This window comes from Pithys albifrons, chromosome 3 (genome assembly GCF_047495875.1).
Source record: "Pithys albifrons albifrons isolate INPA30051 chromosome 3, PitAlb_v1, whole genome shotgun sequence".
NCBI classification, from domain to species: Eukaryota; Metazoa; Chordata; class Aves; order Passeriformes; family Thamnophilidae; genus Pithys; species Pithys albifrons.
In genome coordinates, this window is record NC_092460.1 from 26,537,559 (window position 1) to 26,551,309 (window position 13,751).

The window sequence follows — 13,751 nt, forward strand, 5'->3', positions numbered from 1 at the left end:
GACCTGGGCAAAAGATCTTTAAGATTAATAAAGACTATACTAACATCTTATATCCAAGCAGTGGTAGTTTATAGCTCTCCCTTTCACATGGTGGTTCTGCACCCAGTGCACTTTTGGCACATGCAACCACATTTTTGTAAGAGGAAACTGAACTCCAAGCTCTGCTCCAATCCTCCATCTCTTATCAGGGCTGTAAAAAGTAGTCCTTCAGCTTTGAATCCCAACTGCAGTGAGGCTGCTTAGACCTGGGGAGCAAATTAAATCTAACCCAAAATTAAAACTGAACTGCTTATAGTGCAGGTGTTGCAATACCAACTGCTTTAGCCTGTTGAGTCCACAGGTTATCTTAATGACTTAAGAGAGACACAGAAGAAACAGTGCTCTAAGATCCGAGTGAGCTGGCTCCCTCTTAATCCCACTGTACAGCCTTGATGACTCTAAAGATTGTGCTAATGCATTGCCATCACTCGGACATCTCCTTCAATTCCAAGAATCAACACGTGCCTCATTTGAAATGACCTTACGTGATGCAGGCAGAAATACTCTGGTTTAACCTAATGGGCAAACAGCACACAATTCTTGGGGTTCAGTGAGGAGGTAGGAGAGAAGAGCTGGTTTTAGAAAATGGTGCTGTCCTCTAGCAAGAGGGAAAGGAAAGAATAGTGCTGTGAAATCAAATTTATGAAATAAAAAGAATTAGATCTCACATGGTCAGCAAAGCAAAATGAGACTTAAATATCGAGTTAGTAGCTTTCGATACCTCCATTTCCTGAGATTTCCTGCAGCACAGTACCTACTCTCTTCATGGGGATTCTTTTGTGAAGATATTTTACAAAAATCATATTCAGAAGATAGAGATTTAATAATTTTTAAATAGCAACATTTTTTTTAATGGAGAAGTACAAACCTTCACAGACACAAACCTTCTCAAAAGAAATTATGTGTCTTCAGTCTCTGCAAGGACACTTTCAAAAATGACACAGTATTGTGGATAAAGGCACAGAAGTCAACATTTATTACATATTTTATACATATTATTGACTTCTTGGCTACTTAACTGTTTTAAAAAATATGAGGGTTTCCTCAGCTAATACTCTTGGGAAAGGAAATGTTTTAACTTTAAAATGACAAAACTACCTACATGATACATTTTTTTCCACAAAGAGAAATTTTTGCTGCTGTTGCTGTTTGATCCTAAAGTGTCTTTGTGTCATAGCAAAATCCTCATCTTCAGTATGTAAACAGTGAAAAAGATGAAAATCCCTGTCAATGGAAACCTGTCAATTTTGCACCATTCTATCCTGATGCTTTCACAGTAAAATACGTGGCAGATCACAAAACACCAGGCTGGGCTACTGTTAACTGCTCATTTCACTAAAGACCAGACACTGTAGACTCCTGGTTTTCATGTACAGCAAAATGTGACTGCAATAGAGGCTACACTAGACAAAGTAAATGATGCGATCACAAAATGTTTAAAAAGGAACAAAACTAATGAGTACAGTGAGTCCAGTCTCACAAGGCAAGTAACACACAGACTGTGAAGGCTATTTATGCTTAGATGAGCAGTTCATCATTGTCAGCTTCTGAACATTACTGGCAGCTCCACACAGCTGAGAATTTGCTTTCCTTTTTCCCCTCCCAACACAGTTTTCTCCATTCTTTTCATCCAGTTGCATTTGAAGTAGGTTGTCAAAAGGTAAGGAACCACAGTTTACAATGAGATGGGAGAAAGCAGCACTGTAGTCAAACTACACACTGAAATATGAAAACAAAATAGAAAATAATCTGATCAACAAATACATCTAGTCTACCATATGATTTCACAATTATTTCAACAGCACTGTTGAAATACCTGCAGTTTAAAAAAAAAAAAACAAAAAAAAAACAGCGTTCAAGTGACCAAAGACTGATGGGGCTGCACGCACAACACAAGGAGGATCTAACACAGCATAGGTAACCTTGACTCTGACCATTTCTAGTGGAACAGCTTACTTTTTGCAACCTTAAATATTTAGAGCTTCCCCCAGCTCCTGCATCTCTGCAATATTTCAGCTCACTCCCACTTTTTTGGGTTGGGGAGAGAGGAAGGAGTGGCTTGGTTTTGTTGCAGGAAAGGGCAGGTGGGTTAGAAGCTGGACATGTGCAAACAGGCAGGGTTGCCTTGTAGGCAAAGGCATTTGTCTGGACATCTAAATGAAAGTCCAAGTCTGCCTTATCACCAGCAGGAAGTCTTATTTCTCACTGCCACTTAACACACTTCTGCATTATTTTATCACAAAAATTAATCTCGTATCAGGCAACTTCCTGCTGGTGCTGTGATACACACTAAACATAGAAGATCAGCCAATGGACTACAAAGGCTTAACCAAATGTAAAATCTAGAAACAGAAGAGGTACTGAGAGGACCAAGATGACCAAAGATATGGAACAATTTCTGTACAAGGAATAAGCAGACCGGCTATAATCTTAATCATGGAAAAAAGAAGCAACTGATGAAGGCTATGAGAAATATATTTAAGATCCTACACAGCTTAGAAAATAAAGAATCATTACCCACTGATTAAAAAATTAATAATAAAATCCACAAATTAATATTCAGGTCGTAGGATTAATAATTAAGGACTTTTCCAAGAAATAAGTATACTAAGTGTGGAACTCCTTACCATGGAATGTTGTCTATTCCAGAAGTTTAAAAAACTTCAAAAAGTGATTGATTAAATAAATCAATTAAAGGGGAAAAAATCAGCATGAACTTTTAGGCAGTACATTTAACAAATGTAAGAGAAACACGCAGAGAAGATTAAAGGAAAGGAGGGAAAATTAATCAAATTTTTTTTGCTAATCAGGGAACTTGTAAGTTTCCAATGGCAGAATAAGAGATTAGACTGTTACAAAACCTAAAAGATAAAATCTCAGACACTTCCGTTTTCTTAAGAGGAAGAGAAGAAGGAGTCTTTATGTAAAGTGAGAAGCGTGAAAGAGATAAAACTCTGATGGCAGCAATATTTACTGGACAATCTAGCACATTCTCATTCAAAGGAGAAACATACCCTAATATTTACACATGTAGGGTTTCCTGCACAACTATTAATTTAAAAGCTTGGCATTTTATTTTGAACCAAGCGACAAGACATCAAAAGGAACCAGGGAACAGCAGTAATGAAGCAGATCAATAAACAATTCAATAACCCTTTGAAGATATTCAGATGCCCTCTCTGAGCTAGATGCTCTGTGTATATATTAAACACAACTGTTAAAAGAAAATTAACGTGCCAAATACGTTCCTGTATACCAGCATGGCAGATATAAGTTCTCTGAAATAGTTATCTCTCTCCACAAAACACCATGCAAAAAAATAAGGAGAAACAGATAACTAATACAAGTTGAGATAGATATATAATCAACAGAAGTAGTCATTTGCCCATCCAGGTCAGTACTAATCAGTACTGCAAGAAAAGATATTACACAATTTATCATAAGTGCCATCAAGTTATGTAGCAGAAAACATTTAGAGAGCTTCCAATTCTGCATCACACAGTTCAAAAAACTATGGAAACTACCCCAAATTTCTCTCAATAGAGAAAGAGTGTCATTCCCTCTACATGTAAGTAATGCACAACCTAATACCTGAAAACCCTAAAATAGGACACTGAGGTAAAAAAATGATGTCTGGAGATACGCTATTTTGCAAGACCGAGAAGATAAACAAACTATTTTGCTAAGATAATGGGTATCATTCCAGCCAAACAAGAAATAATCACCTTGCATTTTTACCTATTTGCCTCTACTTACATATACCAATAACAGATTCCAGTTAACATCGGGACATATTTTGCTCACAAAGTAGTGATAATATACAAAATAATGGTAGCCTCCCCAGCATTACAAAGGCAGCTCACGAAAATATACACAAACATTCCTGGGAACAGCCTCACCAAAACATTGATATCATCCCCAAGCTGGCTACAGAGTTGGACTTTCTGCTGTCAGCCCTCTCTGGGAAACTTTGCATTACAAATACTGCAGCAGGGTCACTGGAGAGCTGCCATGACAGAAGTCTTTCCTCTTGCTTTATGCTCAGGATATTTAAGATAGAAAATCGTTATCTGGTCCCATTCTGACTGAGGAGCCCAGAGAACCCAGGTCCTGGAAGTGGGTGAGTGTTGCAGCCAAAGTGGATGCCACTCCAGAAGGATACAGTCACCTCTGGTTATTACCTCCAGAAAGTATATTCATGGAAAAAAAGACAGAGCAAGCCATAAAATGAAATCAGCTGTCCACCCACAAAAGACAGGTATATCCTGAAGCACTCTCTTACCAAACAGATGAGAGAAAAATGGGAAAGTAAATCCCTCTTCCTTGGTCAACACAGGTTATCCAATTGTCCTTTACTGCTACCTCGCAGTTCCCCTGGCAGAAATAAAGGGTTTTCCTGAATGAAAATATGCTTTATTGTGTAAAATATCAAGCTCAAAGTATGGAATTACTACTATACCTGCAAAAAGAGGTACAGAATATCAACAAGTGTCATTTTGCTTCCCTCTTAAAGGTAATCTTCAAGACACACTTTAGTAAGTTTGGGATAAGGGTATTTGAGTACTGCAATTTAATTTTCAAGCTTAACAAATCTACACTTTTTAACTATGAATTTGTAGGGCTATAAAGCAGTTTCTGGGATAATGAGCACTTCCATGTAACACTTGCTCGCCTTAATCACTTGCATGCACTCATAGTGCCTTAATTTTGACATAATTGCACAAGAAAAAGAAAGCCATTGCATACTCTTGCACCATCTGCCTCCACAGGGGCAGATGTTTTCCAGCTGCAAAACCTAAATGACCATAGGATATTATTTCATTGAAATATTTGCTAATACATCAGGAATAATGTGCAGGAAAGGCCAAATTATATGCCCAGTGTTAAATTTATACCTCATCTATCTCTTAGCAATCATCTTTTAATTCATACTGTTCTGGTCTGCTGAACAATTTCTTTAGTGTCACTATCTTAAGAGAACGGATAGTCTCAAGGGACTGGTTGCAATAAGGCTTCAGGTTGTCACAGTGTATTTAAAGTTTTGAGGGTTGCTTTAAGTTTAAAAAAATTAGCAGTGAATCAAGGCCAATTACATTCAAAAGCCCACACACAAAAAGCAGCACACTTCACCATCTTCCAGAGTAGCCCTGGGAGAGACAGATGGTCTGTACAGCAGGTCAGTGACAATATTTCATCACCTCTCTTAGAGTGCAACCTCTTCACACTGGGCGGTGACTTTTCCAAATAAAGAGGGAATGAACAAGAGTCATAAATCCACAGCTTTAGCCCTTCTTTGTTGTCTCAACACCTTTAAACAGAACGGTAGAGGTCAACAGTAGCAGAGGCTGTTACCTCCTTACAGCAACGTGTGTGCGTCTCTTGGCTTCGCAAACGAAGATTTGGGAAGGGCTGTCCCCACGTGGGTGTGCCCTTCCTGCCTGCGCAGCAGATTTTAGGTGAGGCTCAGCGTGCGCAGAACTGGCCCCACCGTTTAAATCCTGAGGTTCATCTGCCACGGCCGAGCGAGCTTGGACAGTGGCAGTGAAGTCCTCAGGACTAGAACCTACAGCACCCAGCATTTCCCAGGAGGTCTCCCATCCAAGTACAAATCCGGGGCTGACCCTGCTGAGCTTCTGAGATGTGATGGGATCGGATGTCAGGGAGGCATTTACCTGCCTTTTACAGCAACATATACTCTCGGGAAAGGAGGTGGGCGCTCCATCCCATGTGACCACAAAGCATGGTCACCTCACCAGGAGGAGTGTGCACAGCAGATCTGAAGTCTGGTGTGTACATGAGGCCATACACAATGTCTGCAGAAAGCCTGTGTCAGAGTTGATAGCTAAGCTCACCCCTCATGTCTCAACCCCATTGCCTTAAACACAGACCCAGCCTTCCTTTCTCTCCCCAGGGCCACTGGCACCACATCTTTCTTTTCTTAAGGACTAATTTTCTCAAGTGCCCGTTTTTCAGACAGATATTGTAAGCCATGCAGAAGAAAACGGTACCACCTCAAGGCCGCAAATGTTCTTATTTCACTTCAAAGTTCAGACAACTGACGTTTACGAAAACAGACGTATCGCTAAAAATACAGTTTTCAGAAACCATAGTGAAATTTCAAGACGCTTTTTTCCCTCCCTACTTAACTAATTACATATCTTAATTTGCAAATTAACACCTTAATTGCTTAATTAAAAGGACATGAAGTTTCAACTTAATTAGCCGTCCTAATTGTTACGCGAGTTCATATCCCAGTGATGCAACTGCCTTTGCAGAAAACATGGCACCAATCTCTGCATGCATTTCAACCATTCCTACATACCAGGACTTATTGTATGGATGCTGGATGCAGTTTCACATTTAAATTGAGGGAGGAAAGTCTGCTTGGGAGCCTGATCATTCTTTGCTTTTCATTGACATAAAGGAGGTACTCACTAGGATCATTATTTCCTAGGGTCAAAAAAGGGATGCAGTGCTGTGGTGGCTGAACTCATGTTGTCTAGTATAGCGATGTGCAGGCAAAGCCACGTTGCATTCCCACTACAGCATGCCAACCTCAGCTGCCTTTCCTATTTTGATCCATGTGGTTGTGGTCTAACACACAACTTACTCAATGTCTGTTGCTGTCACAGTACTGGTTTTAGAGTTCAGGTCTTGTATCCTGTTGTAGTTTGGGATTATTATGTAAATTCTCTCCCCTGCCACTAACTGCCCATGCCAGCAGTTAACAGAAAGAAGTAGTTAACTGCTGATCGCTTAGGTGGGGGCAGGTTGTCTCTTTTGTTTTTGGGGACATTTTTCCACTTTTAGCTCGGCGGAACGCAGGAGCGGTGTGTGTGCGGCCAAGGAGGGAAGCTGCTCTGCTGGCTACCGCTGGGGCTTCTGGCTGAGACGCTGCTTTTCTCCTCGCCACGGCTGTTCTCCTGGTTCCTGCATCTGGGGTCCCGGCCTCTGCTCCGCTCTCACCACCGCCTGCACCGTCACGGCCTGCCCGTCCCGGCTGGGACAGCGACCCGGGAGAGAGAAGTTTGCAGCTGCTTTCCAGGACACGCAGTGGTTCCCCACATTCAGCTTCTTTTCTTCATTTGGGACAAGAGACACAGAGTTCATCTGGGAACTCACCCTGCTGCCAGCCGGGCTGTGACACTGATACTGCCATAAGTGTAACTCTTCTCCCAAAGGAAACTTGTGGGGATTGTTGTTTGGGGGGGTTGTTGTTTTGGGTTTTTTTTCCTCTGTGGTGTTGGGGAAGTGGTTTGCTCTAGTCTGTTTATAGTTATACCTACACCTAATATATATATTTATAGCAGTTAGGGACAGTTATCCTTCTTGTATTAAAATTCCTTTTCTTAAATTTGATAAAGAGTGGCGTGATTATTGTGGAGAAAGGCCCTCTCCCCCGCTTGTGGGTAAACATTTTGCTTTTTCCCCTCAAACCAAGACATATCCCATTCCTCAACAGCAACAGTGCATGCAGAGCCCCTCAGTGCTATTAAGAACCAGCTAGCAACAAGGTTTACATGGAGTAACACCTTGGGAAAAACAAAACTGCTTCAAGAGGCTCAATAGCTCCCAGTGCTTTTGAGCCTGAGACATCTTCCTTAACTGAAGGTGAGGTGGTAACACAGTCCTATCTTCCTTTCTGAGACCAGCCTGTCAGCATACATATGACAGGTACTAAAAGGAAGGACAAGAGGAACTACTGGAACAAACCTCCAGGCATCTTCCTCTCTTGTAGTCTCAAATGAGCAGCTGTGACAGACTGCAGGGACAAGTGTCCTCCCTTTAGACAGTTCTGGATAAATGCTCAGACCTCACAGTTACACAGCACATGAAATAATTCAATTTATTTATTAACATCAAGGAAGTACACAAGTTATCCATATAGTGTAGTGAATAAGGCAGAGGTCCTATCAGCCAGAGACAGATGTGAACAGAGCACCAGAGATCATTTCATAGTGTTCAGAGAGTCTGAATTAATAGTATACAGCCTTTGTCCTGGCATTTCCTAACTTGTATGGGCCTGACTTCACAACCTCAATAATGTGTCTTTAAAGTAATTTTGTGTGCAAGTTGTTAGGTTTTCTAAAAGCCCATTAAAAATACATTGCATCATTTTGCATCCCCAGAGGTCATCAAAAGACCCTAGGACTATGGCAGAGACCTTTGCCAAGTGAGCTATAGGTGGAGCTGACAGAAGTGGGTTGTCTTTCATACAATGGAGCTGGGAGGCTCAGCCTGCAAGAGGGTCTCTAATACCTCCTCAAACAGGAAAAAACAGCAAAATTGAAGAGTTCCTAAAACAAAATTCTAGACTTCTTGCTGGGAGCTGACATGTCACCAGTGAGTCCTCATCTGCTCCTCTGGCAGCATTGCCACATCCCTGCTCTTCCCATGTGCAGGCCTTCCACCATCCCCAGCCTCTGCTTCTCACCGGAGCACTGCCCCCTTACACCATATCATGAGCTCCCCAACCCACCCCTTCCCAACATAGTCCCACGCTGGTTTGTATCAGCCATTTCACTCTCTTCCATTCAGCAATCTATCCCAGTTTTTCCCCACCTAAACCCATTCTTACCAGACTGTTTGCACAAGTCCCCACTTCCCTTAGCACTTTGACAGTCCCAGTACACAGCCTTTCCCTCCTCCCCAGAAGTATGGCACACAGGTGGTGAGTGCAGAGGGCTGGTGGAGAGATAAGACAGGGACCTGCTGCCTGGTCAACCTCCTGCACAGACAACAAGGGCAGGAATATGCTTAGCAAATTCAGAATCAGAAATATTAGCTTATAATTATATATAAACATAAGAGATTTCAGTGACTATGTGCTAACTGTAATTTTTCAAAGACTCACAATTTGTCCAAATTTGCATGACAAAGGCAAAAACTACATCCACTTACAAAAAAACAAAAACCTTCCTCTCACCAAATACCGAATCCCTGCCTCAAAGCTAACATAAAAATCAAAACACTCCTTCTAAAGAGGGAAAAAAATAAAAAGAAAAAACCAAAAACTTTTCCAAAATAAACCAAACATTTTTCTTTAGCATTTGTGTCAGAAATTATGGAGCTCATTTTAACTGATATTTTTCAATAATTCTACCTAAAGTAGACAGCAGCCCTGAAAAATTTCAAGCCTAGATGCTTAGAGCTTAATAAAGCAATTTAAATAGAGATGTATAATGGAAGCATCACACAACCTTAATTTGTGGTGCTCTCAGACCCGCCTATAATTAAGTAAGCCAGATTAAAAATAAAGGAAGTGCTGGCTCTCAGTCTGAGAGCACACATAAAATCTCAGCTCATAGCTAGTTATTTTATGCAAGTTCTAATGTGTTGTAGTAGAGGGGTGACAATGACAACATTGTCTGACCCTTAATTACAGGAAAGGTCCTATAATGTCTGTACATACCAGACAGCCTGTGATAAATTTGAAATTAATACTAGAGACACTGTCTGCTCCCCATAACTTGAAAACTAGAAGTACTCTGATGCCATGAGGAGAAAAGCTGCCTCTATTTTTCTTGTCTTGCTCAGATTTCCATTCCCCTTATTCTCTCATTTTCCCATGTAACAATAACAACAAAAAAACCCCTGCCAAACTATTAAATTACACTTCACACACACGTTTCATTTTCACATCATTTGGGTATAGAGGACACACAGACAACTCTAGAGGTGTGATCCCATGTCCTGGCAGGTGGTTGAAACAGGCAGCATAGAAAGACCCTGTGGAAGTGAGAATGCTTTAGGGAACAAATGACAATCTGCTACATCACGAAATAGCACCGGTGCTGCCTGCAAGGTCTCAGAATTGAACAAGAGAAGGTACCATACATGCATCAAAACAGTGCAAGTCCAGAGCTCAGTTGTGCTGCATGATTTAATACCACTAGATTTAAAGCAAAGGGTGTCTGGAACTCCTTTCATGGAAAGCAAAGCACAGCACTGGAGTCACCAGGGAAAAACATCATTAATTTCTGAAGGGAAGAAGAGAAAATCCTTCCAACCTCAGGGCTCCTGCACACATGAACAGTGATGGTAAGTACACCAGTGGGCTTCAAAGCCTTGTGGCAATACAGAAAATACACTGAGCCTCCTCTTTTCCTTTGCATCTTATTCATGACTTCTTGAGTACCTGTGGACTGACAAGAGTTGAACCCACAGAGAACAGGAGTTACTCAGTCCTTTTCATAATGTGATTTCATCTTATAAAGAGACACAGTAGACAGAGCAAGGAATGTGCATAACTTATTCCCTACCCCAGCACTAATAGAATAGCCTTTAGCAACCACAGGCATGGGACAGGAGGAATAGGGAAATTATTTCAATCACCTTTCAGTGCTTGAGCAGTCAACCACCACCACCAGCCCGAGTAAGCTATCGTGGGCCACTAACAAAGGCCGATTGCTACTACAAAACAGAAGATAGTTGAATAGATGCCAAACAAAGCCAAAGGAAAAGCAGAATTTCAAACAGGTTGGATGAAAGGATCGCAGGAAGCTAACTTCAAGGAGATTCTCTGAACTTGAAAAACTGCCTAAAAAAAAGCAGGCTCAAGTGTTACTCCCAAGTGCCATACAGATTAAAATAAAAAAAAAAAAAGCAATTGGGGTTTCCTGGAGCTCTGAATCACCCATTCAAGCCCTAAGGAGCCTGAGCAACTGACTACACACAGGAATAGCAACACTAGATATGCATGAAGTGCCAAACCCAGAGCAGAATGGACTGAGAGGTATTTTCCTTCTTTAATCACTGAAAAATGCAGTAACATGGATTACTTGTAAAACAGCAGGTTGGATTGTTCAGACAGATATATACTTTTTAAGCTGGCATGCTCCTCTCTGGCCTTTGGCTATAGAAAAAAAAAAAAGTGCTTGTTTCACATTATCTCATCTTTTTACTGCACTTTGAAGTCCATCCTGGCCATTCCTCCATGAGAGACAAATTCCAATCCTTAGGAATAATTCTTTTAACTTCATAAAGAAACCCTTGTCCAAGTTTGATAATTTTCATGTAGAGGCTGACATGGGAATGGCTTTCCTGGAACAGAGTTCATTTGCATTACTCGGTGTCATAGCACATGACAGCTTACACTGCAGCCCGCTTGTCTGGATCTTCCATAATCCACACAACCACCATCCTCCTCTCTGTGAAGCAGTTGTGCACATGACAGGAAGAACTAATTTTAATAAAGCATCTTTGCTCTTGTATTGGTCACATTCTCTCTCAAACTGTTTATCTGGCAGGCTCCTGGATGCAATTTGTAATCATTGCTCCCTGCTAACAATGGAAAAGTCTATTACTGTTGCCTGTTCCTTTGACTCTTGGGTTTTTGACATACTGCTGCACGAGTAATGTACCGTACAAATCCATTAAAGACCCCCTTCACAGCAGCCCTCAAAGGCCCTGCTATTGCACCCCTGTCCCAGATCACCCTCTCTCCTTCAGTTAAAGAGTCTCAAATGCTCCTGGCACATGAAAGCAAAACGCTTCATCGCCTCAACTGCAAATTCACTGAGACAGCGACCATCTTTCCATTACACAGCACAACCTTCATGTGCACAGAAGGGCCCTGATCTTTGACAGGGGTTCATAGCTCCTGCTGAAACACAAGTGATAAATAAATCATTATGAAGAGGTCCCTTAAAGTGGAGGGAAGTCCACGCACTGCCATTTGATTACTTTTTAACCACTACAATGAACTAAAATTCTATAGGGAGGTGAAGATAGGGAGTCATTAGCATGAACAATTCACCTTCAAAGAGAGGCAAGAAGAGAGCTGGAAGCCCAGAGAGGCCAGTTTCCTTCACCCTCTCTGCAAGCACTTGGGTGCAGAGCAGTTATCTTTTCCAAGGCAGAACAAAGGCACTGGATGATGATATAGAGAGGCTTTAAAAAAGATTAAGAAGTTGATGAAAATAAAAGGAATGACAACAGAATTGGGATTGAGAGCAGAGGAGAATAAGAGCAAGACATGATACAAATGACAGAAATCCTGGCAGGAAGAATGAGGCTTGTTGAGAGAGAGGAAAGGGCCTTTCAGCCAAAGTGTCAGAGAAGGGAGAGGGGATGCAGGATCTCAACACCACCTTGAGCCATATATGAGGAAGAGATTGGTATTATTAAGTTCACTAATTACTGCAGTTGAATTTGTGTATTTCTTGAGCTAACTAAAACAATGATAATTTTTGAAGGCTCATTACAGAGCTGCATCTGCATTATTTCCAGCTTCAGTTTTTCCCTAAGGAGCTAACAGTAAGATGATTTTGGATGCCTGAAGAAAAGTACTATTACTTATTGCTGGGGAGCTTGTGCCTGTCCTAAGAGAGGCTAGACAGGAAGATCCAATGATGTCCAAGAAAAAAGCAATGGATAGGAAACTTTGAACTGGAGGAATATGAAAAAGACACTCAGGAAAGCATTAGCAAAATCTGCTCAAATCAGGGAAAGGGTAGTAGGGCCCAGACCTAATATACCATGTGCCAAACATGGCAGCCTGGAAAAATATTACTCTTGCTGGCCACTACCAGAGCTCTGAAGATAAGCTTTACTTTTAATGTCTTGCTCAAGTGGTAAGTGAAACTTTGGTTGCAATGTAAAGGCCCACATAAGGTGGCACATTCCCATACTGGCATACCCCACTGCACAGCAGCTGCTTTATTTACTCTGACACCGCAGAGTACTCAGGCTGAGGTACTTTTGAATCCTATTGGAAACCATACTTCTATATTTATTTACATATCCATATATATTCATTTATGTGCATACATACATATACACAGTCTGAATCGGCTCATTTTGCCACAGAACAAAACAAATACCTAACCATTCCTAACGTTTTGGACCAGGTTCTTTTTCTACACCATTGATGGGTTTTTCATACCAAATATTCATCTTCAACATGAATCTATCCCTTGAAGATGCATCTGCAGCAGAGATGCATTAAGATCATACTCTGCTATAGAGCATTCATACCATCCCTCTCCAGAAAGGACTGTTTTCCTCCTCCTTGGGAAGCTCCCCTACTGAACAATGCTCAAAGTAAGCCTAAAATGCAAGGCTGAAGATTTTCCATGCCATGGTCCCACTAATTATGTTAGTTTTGATTCTATTGTTTGGGCTGCCCGTAGCCTTTCTCAACTCCTTTTATTTCCAATCCATGCAAAGGGCCAGAACCCACCTGTGCCTACACATTAGCCTAGGGATCTGCCAGTTGGTGTAAAGGCTCCCTTCTGGGGCAACTCCCTGTCCTCAAGATAAAATTGGAAAAAAAAAACAACAACAAAACCAAACCACAAAGATAACAAACCTTAAAGATTATCAGAAGTAGAAAAAGGAAAATGGAAGTTATGCAAAGAAGGAATCAGGTGGATGCCTACATGAAGTGATTTAGAAAGCTGATTGGTTTCTCTTTTGTATCCACAGGCATCAGTATTTAGACAAACAATACTTTCAAATCATTTCTTATACAATAGAAAAGGTACAACTTGTAACAGAGGAAAAAACAAGGCACCATCCTGCTGAACGTGAATGTTTTCAAATTTAAGTAGCATCACATAACATATGCCTAAAAAATGGCTACAATGCTCTGCAACAACAATACTGATTTTTCAACACTAGCACAACTCAGAGCATTTGAAGGACTGCCGGTATGATCCCAAAATGTCAAGGGACAAGAGGAAAACAGAAGTAACAATAAGCCTGACATC

At 41.1% G+C, this 13,751-nt stretch overlaps 1 protein-coding gene across 3 annotated transcripts in view; it reads right to left on the reverse strand.

Annotated features, from left to right (window-relative positions):
- Positions 1-13,751, reverse strand: part of TBXAS1 (thromboxane A synthase 1) — a 274,193-nt gene that overhangs the window by 189,047 nt on the left and 71,395 nt on the right. The gene's annotated exons all lie outside the window — the stretch shown is intronic.